The following is a 16500-nucleotide window of genomic DNA, read 5'->3' on the forward strand; positions in this document are numbered from 1 at the left end:
CCTTTATGAGCGACAGTGTATGAAGCAATTGATAAATACTGAGGACATGACATCACAAACTGTTAACCAAATTGGCAATTTGCGTAGTGATTTTAATTGTTCTATAGTTTTACATAATTTTTCAAAACTTTCTTATTAGTTATCCGATTTTGCTCAAACTTTTTTTGATTACCGGTAGTTTGTCTGATTTTTCTGCTTCTATTGAAAGTAACTTATTTTTACAGTGGACTTGTCCTTTAAGCAGGAGATTCGTTGTAACTCGAGGTGAAATGCTTACACTCGTAATATACTTGCATTAGTCGTAACAAGCTCGCGCTGCACTCTTCATAAGGTGGCGAGTCGCTACGAGTTATAAAGAGTGCAGCGCGAGCTTGTTACGAGTAATGCGAGTATATTACAAGTGTAGGCGAGTTCACCTCGAGTTACAACGAATCGGCGAAGATTTTGGAACTTCAAGGAGAGTCCTTGACAAGCTGTAATACATGATTTCTCCTGAAAATCTGAAATCACAGTCATAGACATGCTCATGATAAGAGTTGGGTTTGCCTAGATCAAGTTTATTGAACTTAATTATGTTGGCAAAAGCATTTATTGGACACAGAGTCACATTCATATTTTTGTCCAGGTTACGCACTGTGTATGATTTTCAGGAAATTTTTATCCAAGTCGCATCTCTTATTCAGGAATATCTCGTAAGTTTTTTCGTTTATGGTATTACAGTGCGACCAGCACACAGCAGATTCATATGTATTCTACTTCTACTTCTATGATGATACACATCAATGCCTGTTCAGCATCTAGATGAGGGTAAAGCATAGAGTTGTTATATACAGCTCTATGTGGTATTACAATGGATATTTCAGTTTTTATAAAAATAGCAAATTGCTTATGATATACTATCAAAAAATCCAAAGACGAAGTGAAGAGTACCACCATATAACGAATACTGTGCGTACAGTGACTGTATATAGACAGCTAGCATGGCGACTACCAGCTGCTACACCGGCTGAGACCAGACAGTACAGCCGCACAAAATAGATCTTAAGAGACTAAGTCACAAAGTTATCCCAGACCCAGAGTGCATTTGAAATGGGGGCATAGAAGTAACATCCCAGCATTTTGGGTATTGGCGCTAACAAGAATTGCATATCATCTTCAAGATGACACATTTATGTTTATTTCGATTTACATATTAGGTCAAATTAAAAAGGAAGGAGGAGGCCCTTTTTTTTTCCTTCAAAATGGCCGCTCAAAATGGCCGCTCGGTACATTTTTCCGGACAGTCTGGCTATTTTTGAAGATGGCCGCCAGTATTTTTTTTAATTAAAAAAAAAATCAGAAATAGATAATTTTAGCAGTATGTCACTTTTTTATGTTTCTATTCATTAAAGAAAAACATTTATAAAAAATATTAAAAAAAAAAAAAAAAAAAAAAAAAAATAGGAGGCGGCCCCCAAAAAGGAAGCGGGCGGGGACGCTAAACATTTATATTTTTTTACTAGGCCTTAAAGGTAATATGTCCCATTTGCAGGCCAAAAAAATGAAAAAGTTAAATTCCAAAGTTCTGCATTTGAAAGATAATACTAATTTAGAACTTCCCTAAAAAAGGTGGGGCTTGAAAATGTCTTCAAGTAGTCCGGCAGCCAAATGCAGATTATTGGCCTAACCTTGTTTTAGGGTCTATAGTTTTTTTTTCAATGGATTTTGATTGCCTAGACCGTCTATTTCAAGAATCCGATTGCTGACACTCTGTCAGCCTTGAGCAATTTAAGATATATGACGTCAGACAAAATGGCCGCCAAAGTACATAATTTTCCTTTAAAAATGAATAATAAATATATAATAAGGATTTTTTCTACAATTTTTGGAAGCCAAATGTCTGTATCTCTCTAGAACCATCACTAAACAAAATGTTTTGTTATGTTGCATGGCCATAGATGACCAGCTTATTTGCATATTTTGAAATAGCGCCCTCTATAAACATATTAATTTGAATAAAATATATGTGCCAGCCAAATGCCAATTTCTTAAATCTATGTCACGTTGAAATCATATTAAATGCTTTTTGGGGGCAACAATTGCAGTTGTGCTGCATAATCTTTCATCGTGTTTGGTACAAATTTAGATAGGGTAGGTGTGGGGGAATGGAAGACCCTTAAGCACATTTGCATAATTTACATAAACATGAACAATGTTACACATACAGACATTTTTGTATTCCCTTTAGTATTTTTTCTCTTTATTTTGTAACGAAATTGTGGTCATGATGTAACTGATTAATAAGATAACAATGATTAATGACGTCATCACCAAAGGTCTCTCATTACCTACATGTGTAGGTAATAAGGGACAGTTACAAATCAAGACATTTTAAATACAATTTGAATGAAAATGGGATTGTTATAGTTAGTTCAAACATTTTTTGAAAGAGATATATGGAGCCAATGAACTTACTGAAATTTTGAAACGATTTTAAAACAATGTGGCCCAAAATATTTCTGTAGTTTTTGTTTACAGTAATAAAGGTGTTCTCAATTATGTTAAAATACTTTCAGAATAATGTTCTGGCAATGTGACTTTTACATTGATCAAACTCACAGCATAGAAACAACTTATTAAAATTGAATGCATTCAAATTAGAATGGTGACACGTACGACCAAATATGTTTCATGATAGTGCCTTTCAACATGAAATGGACAACTGGGGAGAAGTAGGCCCCCATCTTGGACCTGGTGTCCCCAATTACCTACACACATTTCTGATCAGACACCATTCATAATGTGAATTGCAACACTCATTCACAACATACAATGGCCATAAGCTTTCTGTGATGGTTGGCACATTTCATAAACTTCCTTTTAAAACTTATTTTTAAGAGCCACCCCTAAATATCTGCATACACCACAACATTCAGTGAAAATTGTGTTTTTATATCAGAGCAAATTTTTACGATCAAAATTGCTAATATTTTGGTCAATTTTGCCAATTTTCTCGGAGAGAGAACGCATTGTAGTCTTCGAAATGAATTGGATATATGCAGAAGTGTTGTTTAAGGCCACATATGTCGCTATATCAATATTGGAGCCAACACGGACAGACAGTGATGGGTTCAAGCTTGGTGGTCTCCAATTCCCTACACCTACCCTACATATGTCAAGAAAAAAAATGGCTATGAAAGAATTCATTTTTCATCAAATCGGTGAGAAGTGGTTTTACGGCACACATTATTATTCAATTGATAGGCTTTATTTAGACCAGCATTGCTCCAACGTCAGTGAATGTGGATAAAGCAGTTGACATCTATACTAGACAGATGCATGAATTTCAAAAGATATTACCTGGTGGATTCTATGACACAATTTCCAAGAAAGTTCAAACCATGGCTGCCATGAAGAAGTCAATGTTGGGATACGAAAATCTATGAAAAGTTGATCTACTCCAGAGTAATAGGACTGCAGGCAAGTTCAAGAGAGGTCAATATCAAGGACATTTTGTCATAAGAGCTTTCACCAGTCCCAACAGCACTTTTTGATGATTCTGGAAACGAGCACTCCCATGTCAAAGACGGACTTATAGAATTTGACAAAAGTTGAGATGTCAGCCAGGCATGAGACACTGGAACAACCTTGTACAGTCATTGATGGTTGTGCTCTGCTGTGGATGAAAATCTGATGATTTTTGCTTGGTGTTTGACAGATCCGAGAGTATCTAGAGGTCATAACGGGTCGAGAGTCTTCCAACTGAGTCCCGCGTCACTGCTGCCCTCCAAGAAACTATCTCTTACTATTCGTCGTCGTCGTCGTTGTCATATAGATCATGGCTCACCACTGTGACCCGTTTGATGAGACCTTTTGATCGGCATCTGTCTCCTGCAATCCGGTAGAGTGTCTTTAGTATTTAGAGGGTGGCTAGTGATTTCCCGAATGTCGTCAGTCCATCTGAGCTTGAGTCTTCCTTTGTTACGTGTTCCTTCAAAGGTACCTTGAATGATAATTTGTCAAGGTTGTCTCCTGATCTTCTGCTAACGTGACCAAACTATTGTAGCTTGTACCGTCAATCCTGGTAGCAAGGGGCGGTTGATCTCCGATGATGGACATTAATTGTGTCCATTGGTGTTGTAATCTCTTCATGATATCCCAAGTAGCTTCCTCCAACACCACATTTCAAAGGCAGATATTGCCGAGCTTCCACCCTCCTTGACAATCATTGACCCAAGAACATTATATAAACTTGTCCACTTGATCAACTTCTTCTCCATCAACCACCATGCTCTGTTGCATGTAGTTAATTTCCACCAATCATGATCTAGGTATTTTTCCCATTGAGGTAGGGTCCAAATTATTCACTTGCATCCTTCACTCTTTTTTAAAGAGTTCTAGTAGTTCTTCTGATGTTCTTGTTATAAGTGTTGTCAGTGGCATACTGAGCAAAAACACTTAGAGGGGCAGAAAAACAATCTGCATCACCACCACTCATACATGTTACATGCAGGCCCCGCAGAACTTTTTTAAAATCGGGGTGGGGGGGGGGGTTGAAGTATTTACGATCAGGAAGAGAGGAGCGCAAATTGGCGTGGTGTTCAAGGGGCACAGCCCCTGGAAGCTCAAGGGTTTCAGGCATTTATTAACTGTAAGATGAACATATTTTGATACCTCATTTCACCTCGGGTCACTTTCTTTTTTTCTTTCTAGTTCTCTTCAACATACTTTATACAAAAAATGAGGGAGCTCGAGTCCCCTGAGCCCCGCTGTTCTGCGGACCCTGACATGTAGGCTTTTAAATAAGCATTTTTTTTTGCTTGACTGTGAATTTAGGATTTGTCATTTTCCAACATACGCTTAACAAATAATAATTTACTAAAAAGTGAGAAAAAACCCAGGAAAATCATGTCATTTCAGCAACATTTGTAAATCACTGGTATCGAATATATAGAAAAAACAGTTTGAATTTTGTTTGGGGGTTTAACTGTCCCCAACCCCCCCCCCCCCCAACCCTTCCCCATCAATACGCCAGAGAATGTTGTATTGTCGGCGTATCTTAGGTTGGTGATCGTTCGTCCACCAACAGAAACTTGACCATAAAATGCCTTTCTCATAATGAATACAGCATAGATGGTGATAGGATGCAGCCTTGACGGACAACTTGACCAATAGTGAATTTTTCGATGTAGCCATTCTCTGTTCTTACTGTTGCTTCTAGGTATTGGTAGAGCGACTGGATGAGTTGAATTATATATGCTGGAAAGCCCATCCAGCTCATAATCTTCCATAGATTTATGTTGTACGCAGTCAAAGGCTTTGGAAAGATCAATAAAGCTAGGGAGAGAAGTTGTTGAAACGTGTCTCTAGTGTTGCTAACTTCACTATCTTTTCATGACAACGACAGTTGTTCGACATCGTAATTATATGCGCGAGTCTGCAGGATGATTGTGTGCTCAGAAATAGGCAAAAGCACAAGCAGGCCTTTACCGTCAAGATGAGGTTCCTGTTGAAGTGATTCCAGGCAGTGATGTCATGGCAAGGAAAGGTCTGTCCACAACATAGTTATGATGAAGCAGGCAACATCGAAGTACAGCAAGCGATTTGAATTGATGCTAATGAGAAGATGTATGTTAGGGTCCTAGTGGATGACACAGACGTCTACGTACTACTTTTGCATCGATCATTATCTACATGACGGACTTATAAAACGCCAATGACCATGGAGACGCCCCTTCACAAATTGAACTGTTATTGATGTTCCTGCTAATGTAGACAAGTTAGGAGATATCATTCCATCGATGTTGGCAGGACATGCGTTGACGGGATGCGACACTCTTGGGGCATACTTTGGCATTGGATAGGGTACAATGCTGAAAGTGATGAAGCAGAAGATTCGACTCCCTTAGGACTCAGTTGGCAATGTTGATGCAGCATGGTCATATGTCATCACTCAACCTACTCAATGCTTTGCTTCATGTTATGGACACTCAACAACCAACTGAATGTCAGAGGCTCGTATCAACGTGTGGCTATCAAGGGTCCGAAGACTAGGAGCTCCAAATACCCCCAAACCTTGCCTCACTACCTCAAACTACCTCAAGCGTTTGTAGAAAATGTTATTAAAAGAGAGCTCATTTGCAAACATGCGTGTGGAAGCACGCATTACAGTCACGACCTCACTTTGCAGAATTAAGTGTTAAATGACACCCTCTTCCGCATGGAATATTTTAGGGCTCCCAACACTTTAGAGGGCTTTTAAACAAATTTCAAGATTTTGAAGCAAACTTATAAACGGATATAGTCCTGTATCGTACCGGTAGTTCGTAATTTGTAGGTTAATTTAAAAGAATCTAGTACCTTAGAATACAAATCTAGTTTCTTAACGCTGTCACTGAAAATAGGCATTTATCACCATATGCCACCTCATATCTATGGGACAGAGAGCATAAAATTCAACCATGTTTTCTTCGAGTATAAAATTACAAAATAAAAATAAATGTGCAGCACAATTTTTACTCACTGTATCCAGTGCATCTGACTCATGACATATGATAATCTCATGTTAGAAATTGGTATTTGGCCATCATTTTGAACTATTCAAGTTAATGTGTCTATAGAGGGCGCCATTCCGAATTATGCAAATTTGCATATCATTTGTGATCATACAGCATCGCAATTTTTATTTAGTGATGATTCTAGAAAAAAAATTAAAATATTTGACTGCCATTTAATGTAGTAAAATGCTGTTAAAACTTTTTATATCATTAATTTTGGTTAAAAAGGGGATTTTGGCGGCCATTTTGTATGACGTCACATATCTCAAATTGCTCAATGCTGACAGAGTGTCAGCAATCGAATTCTTCAAATTGATGGTCTAAGGAACTATAATCCGAAGAAAAAAAAACTATAGACCCTAAAACAAGGTATATCGAGATGGCTGCCGGACTAAAGTGGGAAAATAACGACTATTAGTTGTCAAATCGACTTTAGGGCTATAGAGCCCAAAAGTAATAGTCTTGATTTTCAGACAATTTTACTGAATGGTCATACGTTTTATGCTGCGCAAAGATTAAATCAGTTTAATCTTGGCCATCACAAGAAGTGGGTTATTGATGTACCGTTAGACAAATGCTCACGACCCTTTACAACTCTTTTCATGTATGTTTTTACCAAAGAAGAAAAAAGCTAGTCAGTCACTCAATAGTGTCTGACAGTGAAGTCTAGCAAGTAAACGGGTTTCATTGCATAATTTGAATATGAGGACACTGCCAACGTTTAAATTTCAGATAGGACATACATGACATATTCATAATTCCTGCAAAGTTCTACAGCATTTGAGGTTGGCTGCAAAAGGGACATACAGCTGTAGTACCTTTAAGATAACTTGATATTTATTTGAAAATCTTAACTGTAAATAGTTTCCAATTTCAATTTTTTTTAACGATGTAATTTGTAGCTATGAACTCATTTTTATTTAGGTGCTTGATACCTACTGATTGTAAGCTTGGTTTTAACTTTAAGCTAATGTACAGCTTTGGTAAACCAACAAAAAAATTCTTTTCATGCAAATGAGACTGTATTTCATTAAATTTCCTTTTTGCTACAAAAACTATACATGAGCTTTAAGTTTTGTATGGTCCGTCCTAAACTATTGGGAATGACTGTATTTTGTGCAATTACATGTAGATATCCATTGTTGAAAATGAATAAAGTTGTTTTATCATTTTGTTTACCTAAAATGAGTACAATATGTTATACATGTATGTAAAAAGTAAAAACAACAACTAAAGAAATAACAGGCTACTGGCGGTATACCGAGATGATGAGATCCATTTAATCTTAGATCAAATACACTCAAAATCGGTTTTCCTAGAATCATTTTAGCAAGATTTTATGATGTCTGAGCACTGCCACTAAAACACGCCCATTTGTGATGCCATTGCCATAACCAATATGACATGTTTCATGACTCTCTTCATGTTATGCTAATACTAATAGACTATAGAATCACTCTCTGCCAGTTTCTTGTGCATGAGATTGTGAATTGTATGATTTTCACTATGCTTGGTTCAAAGCGCAATGCAGATAAGGTCTTGTTGGGATTTTCTTGAAAAATGACTGAGTTACGTGGCTAATGAACCCCTGCAGTCTGTAGATGTACTACTAGTCAAAGCATTATTAAATTAGGGCTAGTCTACAGCTCAAATAATCTTTCGAGAACGTTGTTTGAGAAATATACTGATTGAATGCTCTGTATTTTTTGTATTATTATTTTGATCACAACTTCACAAGGCTATCAGTATCTCTGTTTTGCATGAATTGGTAGAATTCAATACACTGTAGTTCAGATACAAAATGTATGTACATCTACAAGCATGTATGTTGCATGCATGAAAATGTTCAATAAAGTGCAGAGTGAATCCGACTGTCATGTCATTCAATGAACAGTCACTTTTGTGATTATTGTAATTAAAGAGAATTACAGAGTGAAAATGAGAAAAACATGGAAGTAGGTCTAGAACATGATGATAATTGATATGATGGACCAAAGGTTGATTTGACGGTACCCGTTTTCAAAAATGTTGTTGTAATTAAATGACCCAACCATGACGCACCATTCCTATTATACTCCTAGCCCTAGGTGCGTCTTAAGTGGTTTATGGATAATGTTCATTGTTGTCTACCATGGTGACCCAAGTCTTGCAGAGTACGTGTGTACATCATGGTTTATTGATACATCCACAGGGCTGTCAACTTTTGGGAACTGCTTCGAGGGAGATCGTTGAGTAAGAAAAGAAAAAAAGAAATAAAAAAAAATCTAAGTGCTAACTAGATCTAGATCTTTTTGAGCAAAAAAAAAATTGACTTGAGCCTGGCAGCCACTGACTGAGCAGCACCAGGTTGACGTTGCTCTATCCCGTTATTGTTGAACACCGAACGACTCAGGTAGCAGCCTGTCTTTTAACGTCTTTTGGTATGACGCGGCCGGGAGATTGAGCGAGAGCGGGAGGAATTAGGGCATCCCGCTACGAGCTGGTGGGACGGGGCGGCGGGAGATTGAGATTGAGCGTGGTGGCGTGAGACTCGATCCCTCCAAATGCAGGAGGATTGACAGCCCCCTGCATCCATTACATCATACATGTTGACAACTTGACACACATCATCACATGGCATGCACAATCAACATCATGACCAGATGACATAGACTCGAGACTAAGTTAGGCCTAGACTTCAGTCTAGTCTAGACTAGTCTACAGCCAGGTCTAGACGATCTAGATCTAGAAATAGGCTGTATCTTTTGATAGAAACATCGGTGAGTCTTGAAATTTGAAAGGTATTATTCTGATTACATTTTTTATTCCAATATCCAACAAAAATGGTGAAAAACAATCCCAAATTGAAAATTGAAAAATCGTTCATAGCCTAACTAAACTGAAGAAACCCCCAAAGTAACGTCTTCATAGACTTTAAATTAGTCTCAAAATGTTTGAAATAGTCCAAGGCATGATGCCTTGATGGCATACTTTCACGAAAAACATCACACACATAGATCTAGATCTAACTTTTTAGTAATGTAGACTAGGGTCTAGTATAAATTCGCCAAAAATTAACTCACCTCGACTGTCTCAGCTGAGCTCACGATCACGTAGCCATGCCATGCAATGCAGCATCCTTGACGGTCGGGCACAGGCACAAGATTATGATAACCAGGCATGAAATATTGCTGGATTATACAAGCAGATCGAACTATTTAAACGATCAAACGTTTGGTGATTGATACGGACCTTACATATGTAGATGTAATTAGCAAAAAGAAGGTAGAAGTTCATCCATATAGGCCTAGACACTTCTATTTCTAAAACAATTACATTTCCTCGCGTCGGATTTCCCGCGTGCAGCATGCATGCAGCTAGCTAGGGTTTCGGTTAACATGCATATAATCTGCATAATTAACAAATCGGAAGTGACGAAAAAAGGTCAAATGAATTAATATATTTTTTGATCGATAGTATCGATAAAATACATATTCATGAGGCTCATATCCAATCAAAGAGCCGCCTCGGTGGCTTATTTTGTCTTCAAATGATCCAAAAGAGGCGGAGCCTAATCCCATTCATCTGCATGGTTTCCGCGCGTGCTGCTTTCCGTCTAGTAATTATATTTAAACGTCTTTGTGTTCACCTTTTAATAACGCAATGAGCGTCCGTCAAAGTTGACAGCACGCGGGGATCTGCGTTATCTTTATCCACAATACATGGGCAAAAACATGCCTATACAAAATTCGTTGTAACTCTTCAGAATAGATAGGAACTCCCAATATTTTTTCATATGTGGATAGATTATGAAATGGAGATATGATTTCATGTCTCATTTGACCCTCAATGAACTTATGACGTCATCATAATGGCCTCCAAACTCAAAATTTAAATTTGCATATTATGAGGTTTGCATATTTTTGGAAAATTGATTGCATCTCTGTAAATATGGATCAATTTTCTTCCAAATTTTGATATGTTCTAGCTGAGATAATTTTGTACAAATGTAGTGACCACAATTATCCAGTTTGACAAAGGTATCATGGCGTATTTTTGCGATTAAAGGAGGCATGTCAATTTTATACATTTTGCGTGTATTGTCTACGGGACATGACTATTTCTTAAAACTGGATTCTACATTTCCGTCTTTCGCGAGCAATATCTCCGTTGTTTTAGCTTTGTTTTCGCTGAGCTTCGGCTATGTTGTAGCTGAGACAATAAGCTATCTCCAATGTGCACTTTATTTTTCAATCATATGCCGGGATCATGCTCATATTTCACTTGCAAAGTGGGATTTGAGAATTCCATTTTTCGTTTACCAAAAAATCATTATCATCAATATCGTCATTATCGTATTTATGAATATTATCATTAGATCATTATCGGCACACTTTCATAATACAAAGATAGCTTACGTATCACCTAATTCGTCAAAGTGACGAATTAAAGTCTAGTTATTCTTATAGTTATTTGTATGCTTCTTCTTCTTATCATTATTATCGTATACACAATACGTCATGTGCCAAGAATTTATTGCTATGATACATCCAAGATGTCTACCAAAACCGTCAATTCGTTGCTGAAATATTATCAAGCCAAAAGAAGGAACACTAGAATTTCTATTTTAAATTGAAATAAATTATATAGGAGAAATAAATAGAGAATACAATCATGATTTTGGAACTAGGGGATTAGCATGGACATAATGCACTTGTTTACTTGACCACATTATCTCTTATTCATTCTACCTCCAATTTTTCAGACTGTTTTCGAAACAACATCATTTGTGTCGATCATAGTTCTATGTAGCTTGATGTCTCCTGGTAATTTAAACAATCTAAGCAACAATTTCTGAATTTTAGCGACAATCGTTCGCCTTTGCGGCTCTTTAATACTATTATGACGTGCAGTAACAAATTGAAATTTCCGAACTCATGATAAATTCGTTTAACAGTTGATTCCACTTGGTTGATTCTATTGTTCGGGTTATTTAGCAGACCCAGATATAAATTGACATTATCATGGCTTACGACTTTGCATTAGTGTTCAGCGTCTCTACAGTGCTATTTAAACAATATTTGGAGACAAAAGACGGCATTTTTATGTAGCGTCAAAAGCCATCAAATAACAAAAACATGGCAGATAAAAAGATCCTCAGTACACGGTCTAATAATTTAAAGAACGCTTAATTTGAACCAAGCCATATTCTCTCTCTCACTCGTTTGTCACTGCCTTCATTTTCCCTTGCTTACTTCATCCTTACCACGGAATATGTCAAATAACAAAAACATGGCACATAAAAAGATCCTCAGTACTGGGTCTGATTTAAAGGAAACTTAATTTGAACCCGGCCCATATTCTGTCTCTCTCTCTCTCTCTCTGTCCCTCTCGTTTGTCATTGCCTTCATTTTCCCTCGCTTACTTCATTCTTACCACGGAATGTGTATACACGTGTATGCCTCAATCATTGGGAGTATACTGACTAATATCGCTGAAATGATTCTTCTCCTACCCCTTTTTCTTCATTTACTTCTTCTTAGTAGTTGTAGTTGTAGTAGTAGTAATAGCAGCACTATTATAATAATCATTGTTATATTCATAATTATAGAAAATATCGTAATGTTAATTATTATTATAGTAAGTATGTGTTATTGTTATTATTCTTATAGTTATTTGTATGCTTCTTCTTCTTATCATTATTATCGTATACACAATACGTCATGTGCCAAGAATTTATTGCTATGATACATCCAAGATGTCTACCAAAACTGTCAATTCTTTGCTGAAATATTATCAAGCCAAAAGAAGGAACATTAGAATTTCTATTTTAAATTGAAATAAATTATATAGGAGAAATAAATAGAGAATACAATCATGATTTTGGAACTAGGGGATTAACATGGACATAATGCACTTGTTTACATGACCACATAATCTCTTATTCATTCTACCTCCAATTTTTCAGACTGTTTTCGAAACAATATCATGTGTGTCGATCATAGTTCTATGTAGCTTGATGTCTCCTGGTAATTTAAACAATCTAAGCAACAATTTCTGAATTTTAGCGACAATCGTTCGCCTTTGCGGCTCTTTAATACTATTATGACGTGCAGTAACAAATTGAAATTTCAGAACTCATGATAAATTCGTTTAACAGTTGATTCCACTTGGTTGATTCTATTCTTCGGGTTATTTAGCAGACCCAGATATAAATTGATATTATCATGGCTTACGACTTTGCATTAGTGTTCAGCGTCTCTACAGTGCTATTTAAACAATATTTGGAGACAAAAGACGGCATTTTTATGTAGCGTCAAAAGCCATCAAAAAACAAAAACATGGCAGATAAAAAGATCCTCAGTACACGGTCTAATAATTTAAAGAACGCTTAATTTGAACCCAGCCATATTCTCTCTCTCACTCGTTTGTCATTGCCTTCATTTTCCCTCGCTTACTTCATCCTTACCACGGAATATGTCAAATAACAAAAACATGGCACATAAAAAGATCCTCAGTACTGGGTCTAATAATTAAAAGAACACTTAATTTGAACCCGGCCATATTCTCTCTCTCACTCGTTTGTCATTGCCTTCATTTTCCCTCGCTTACTTCATTCTTACTACGGAATATGTAATGTGTATGTGTAGGCCTCATTATGTTAATTAGGGTCAATGGTCAAATTGTCTCAATATATCTTCCATACATCCATAATTATCAAGGCTAAACAGTAGAAACTTGACATATGGATAGATCATAATGGGAGAAGCATTTTATATAAAAATATGACATCGTGAAAATGCATTCTTCATTATGTAAATCATTAGCATACGTATCACCTAATTCGTCAAAGTGACGAATTAAAGTCTAGTTTTTATTATTATTCTTCCTCGAATTTGTTCGCAAGATATCTCAAGAATGAATAAAGCTATTATCATAAAACTTGTAATGATGATAGATATTAGTCTAACTTAGAACTGCGTGACTTTTCAGAGACTCAAGATCATCGTGACGTCATCCAGGCGCCATTTTGTGAAAATCAACTTATGAACATATCTTCATAACGGAATGTAATTTTCATTCATATTTACCATGATTAAGATCAATATCCGTCCGGTCAATTTCAGGTCAAAAAATGCGCGTACGCTTTTGTCCGCGCGTTTTTTTAAATGCCTAAAATCATCCCAATTTTTTTTTACATACGTTTCAGGCCATATGCAGCATTTGATAAAAAAATTACGCCTAGCGCATGCGCGCGCGTTTTCGCGCGTACTGGCATTTTGCAACATAGAATCGCAGATTTTTTTCTGTCATCATATTTGGTATATTTTTCCAAACATTTTTATAACTTGTTCACCTTTTAATAACGCAATGAGCGTCCGTCAAAGTTGACAGCACGCGCGGATTTGCGTTATCTTTATCCACAATACATGGGCAAAAACATGCCTATATAAAATTCATTGTAACTCTTTAGAATAGATAGAATCTCCTAATATTTTTTCATATTTGGATAGATTATGAGTTGGAAATATGATTTCATGTCTCATTTGATCCTCAATTAACTCATGACGTCATCATAATGGCCTCCAAATTCAAAATTTCAATTTGCATATTACGACGTTTGCATATTTTTGGGGAATTGATTGTATTTCTGTAAATATAGATTGTTTTTCTTCTAAATTTCGATATGTTCTAGCTGAGATAGTTTTCTACGAATGCATTGACCACACCTTTCCAGTTTGACAAAGGTATCATGGCGTATTTTTGCGATTAAAGGAGGCATGTCAGTTTTTCACATTTTGCGTGTATTGTCTATGGGACATGACTATTTCTCAAAACTGGATTCTACATTTCCGTCTTTCGCGAGCAATATCTCTGTTGTTTTATCTTTGTTTACGCTGAGCTTCGAGTATGTTGTAGCGGAGACAATAAGCTATCTCAAATGTGCCTTTTATTTTTTGATCAGATGCCGGGATCATGCTCATATTGCACTTGCAAAGTGGGATTTGAGAATCCCATTTTCCGTTTACGTGTAATCGCTATGTGAAATGTTTTGGTATATCGGTAACGCACTTGACTTCCAACCTCGAGATCCCTGGTTCGAGTCCGGGTGTTTCCAACATTTTTTTCTTCATTTTCATTCTCTTTTTGACCTTTCACTGTACCATCTCCATTGATTATTAAAACACGTAGATTCGCAAATAATGTAATAAACAACCGTATTTACCTTATTATTACCCTATTTTCACTTAATCCATTACTTTTTGCGTGTAATCCCTTTGGGAGATGACTTTTTCTCAAATCTGGATTCTACATTCCTGTCTTTTGCGAGCAATATCGCCGTTATTTCTGATTGCATTTAGTTGATTTTTTAGTATGTTGTAGCTGAGACTATATGCTATTTAAATCATCCCTCATTTTTCAATAAGATATCAGGATCATGCTCATGATCATGATCATCTTCATTATCATCATGATCATCATTATCATAATGATGATAATCATTTTATCAATTACATTTTCATTTCTTTGAATAAGATAAAATCGTCAGAATGTGTTCTTCATGATGTAAATTAAAGTGAAAGGTGTAACCGGTTACTGCATAGAGTCAATGGTCATATATTGTTGCAATCTATCTTCCCTAGATCCATAATGATCAAGGGATCGACGCAATTTAAACTTGACATATGGATAGATCATAATGGGAAAAGTATTTTATAAAATAATATGATATCGTGTATTAAATGCATTCTTTGTTATGTAAACCAATATCATACGTATCACCTAATTCGTCTAAGTGACGAATTAAAGTCTAGTTGAGGTTGTTTTGCCTTGGACTACTCTCGAGCAATGCTTATTATAAGTTTTCTTTCCTTTGTACTTCCCTCACAACAACCACAACAGTGCAAAGGGACGGGTTTATTAAGAAACGGCAGGTATAAAAAAACAATGCACTTTAGAAGTTTTGTTTTTCTGTTTATAAACCAATTAGATTCAATACTTGATCCCCTTGTGTTTTTGTCAAACAGAAGTAAAGAGCGGAACGGCAAGTATCAATAGTATGCTATTCATGAAAATATTAAGAGGGGGACAACTTTAGAAATATAAACAACAACTTTGACATAAAAGCTGCTCGTATGTAAACATTATGTTTCCTGGTTGATGTTTGCACGGCCAGAGAGAGAGCGAGAGAGAGAGAGAGAGAGAGACAGAGAGCGGAGCTAGGGAGGGAGAGAAAGAGAGAGAGAAAGAGAGCGAGAGAGAGAGAGGGAGCGGAACTAGGGAGGGAGAGAGAGAGAGAGCGAGAGAGCGAGAGAGAGAGAGAGAGCGGGAGAGCGGTAGAGAGAGAGTGAGAGAGAGAGAGAGAGAGAGAGAGCGGAGCTAGGGAGGGAGAGAGAGAGTGAGAGAGATGTGCGAGAACAAAGTTCTTTTCGTGCCCCTCCCCTCCCCATCTCCTTTTATCTTTATTACAAGGGTACCTAAATGAAACTCTTTCCTTTCTCTTCGTTATTTATCTTGTTTTGTTTTATAATGGGTCAGAAATTGTTCTGACTCGTATGTTTATGTATAGGCAAAGGATGAAACGAGAGAGAGAGAGAGAGAGAGAGCGGGGCTAGGGAGGGAGAGAGCGAGAGAGAGAGAGAGAGAGAGCGAGAGAGCGAGAGAGGGAGAGAGCGGAGCTAGGGAGGGAGAGAGAGAGAGAGTGAGAGAGATGTGCGAGAGCAAAGTTCTTTTCGGGCCCCTCCCCTTCCCATCTCCTTCCATCTTTATTACAAGGGCACCTAAAATGAAACACTTTTCCTTTCTCTTCGTTATTTATCTTGTTTTGTTTTATGATGGGTCAGAAATTGTTCTGACTCGTACGTTTATGTACAGGCAAAGGATGAAATGAGAGACAGAGAGAAAGAGAGAGAACTCAAACTCAAAAGAAAAAGAAAAATGAATGTATACTGTGAAATTTTGTAATGATCAAAGAGAAACGAGG

Source organism: Strongylocentrotus purpuratus, unplaced genomic scaffold, assembly GCF_000002235.5.
Source record: "Strongylocentrotus purpuratus isolate Spur 01 unplaced genomic scaffold, Spur_5.0 spur5_scaffold_20, whole genome shotgun sequence".
Classification (NCBI taxonomy): domain Eukaryota; kingdom Metazoa; phylum Echinodermata; class Echinoidea; order Camarodonta; family Strongylocentrotidae; genus Strongylocentrotus; species Strongylocentrotus purpuratus.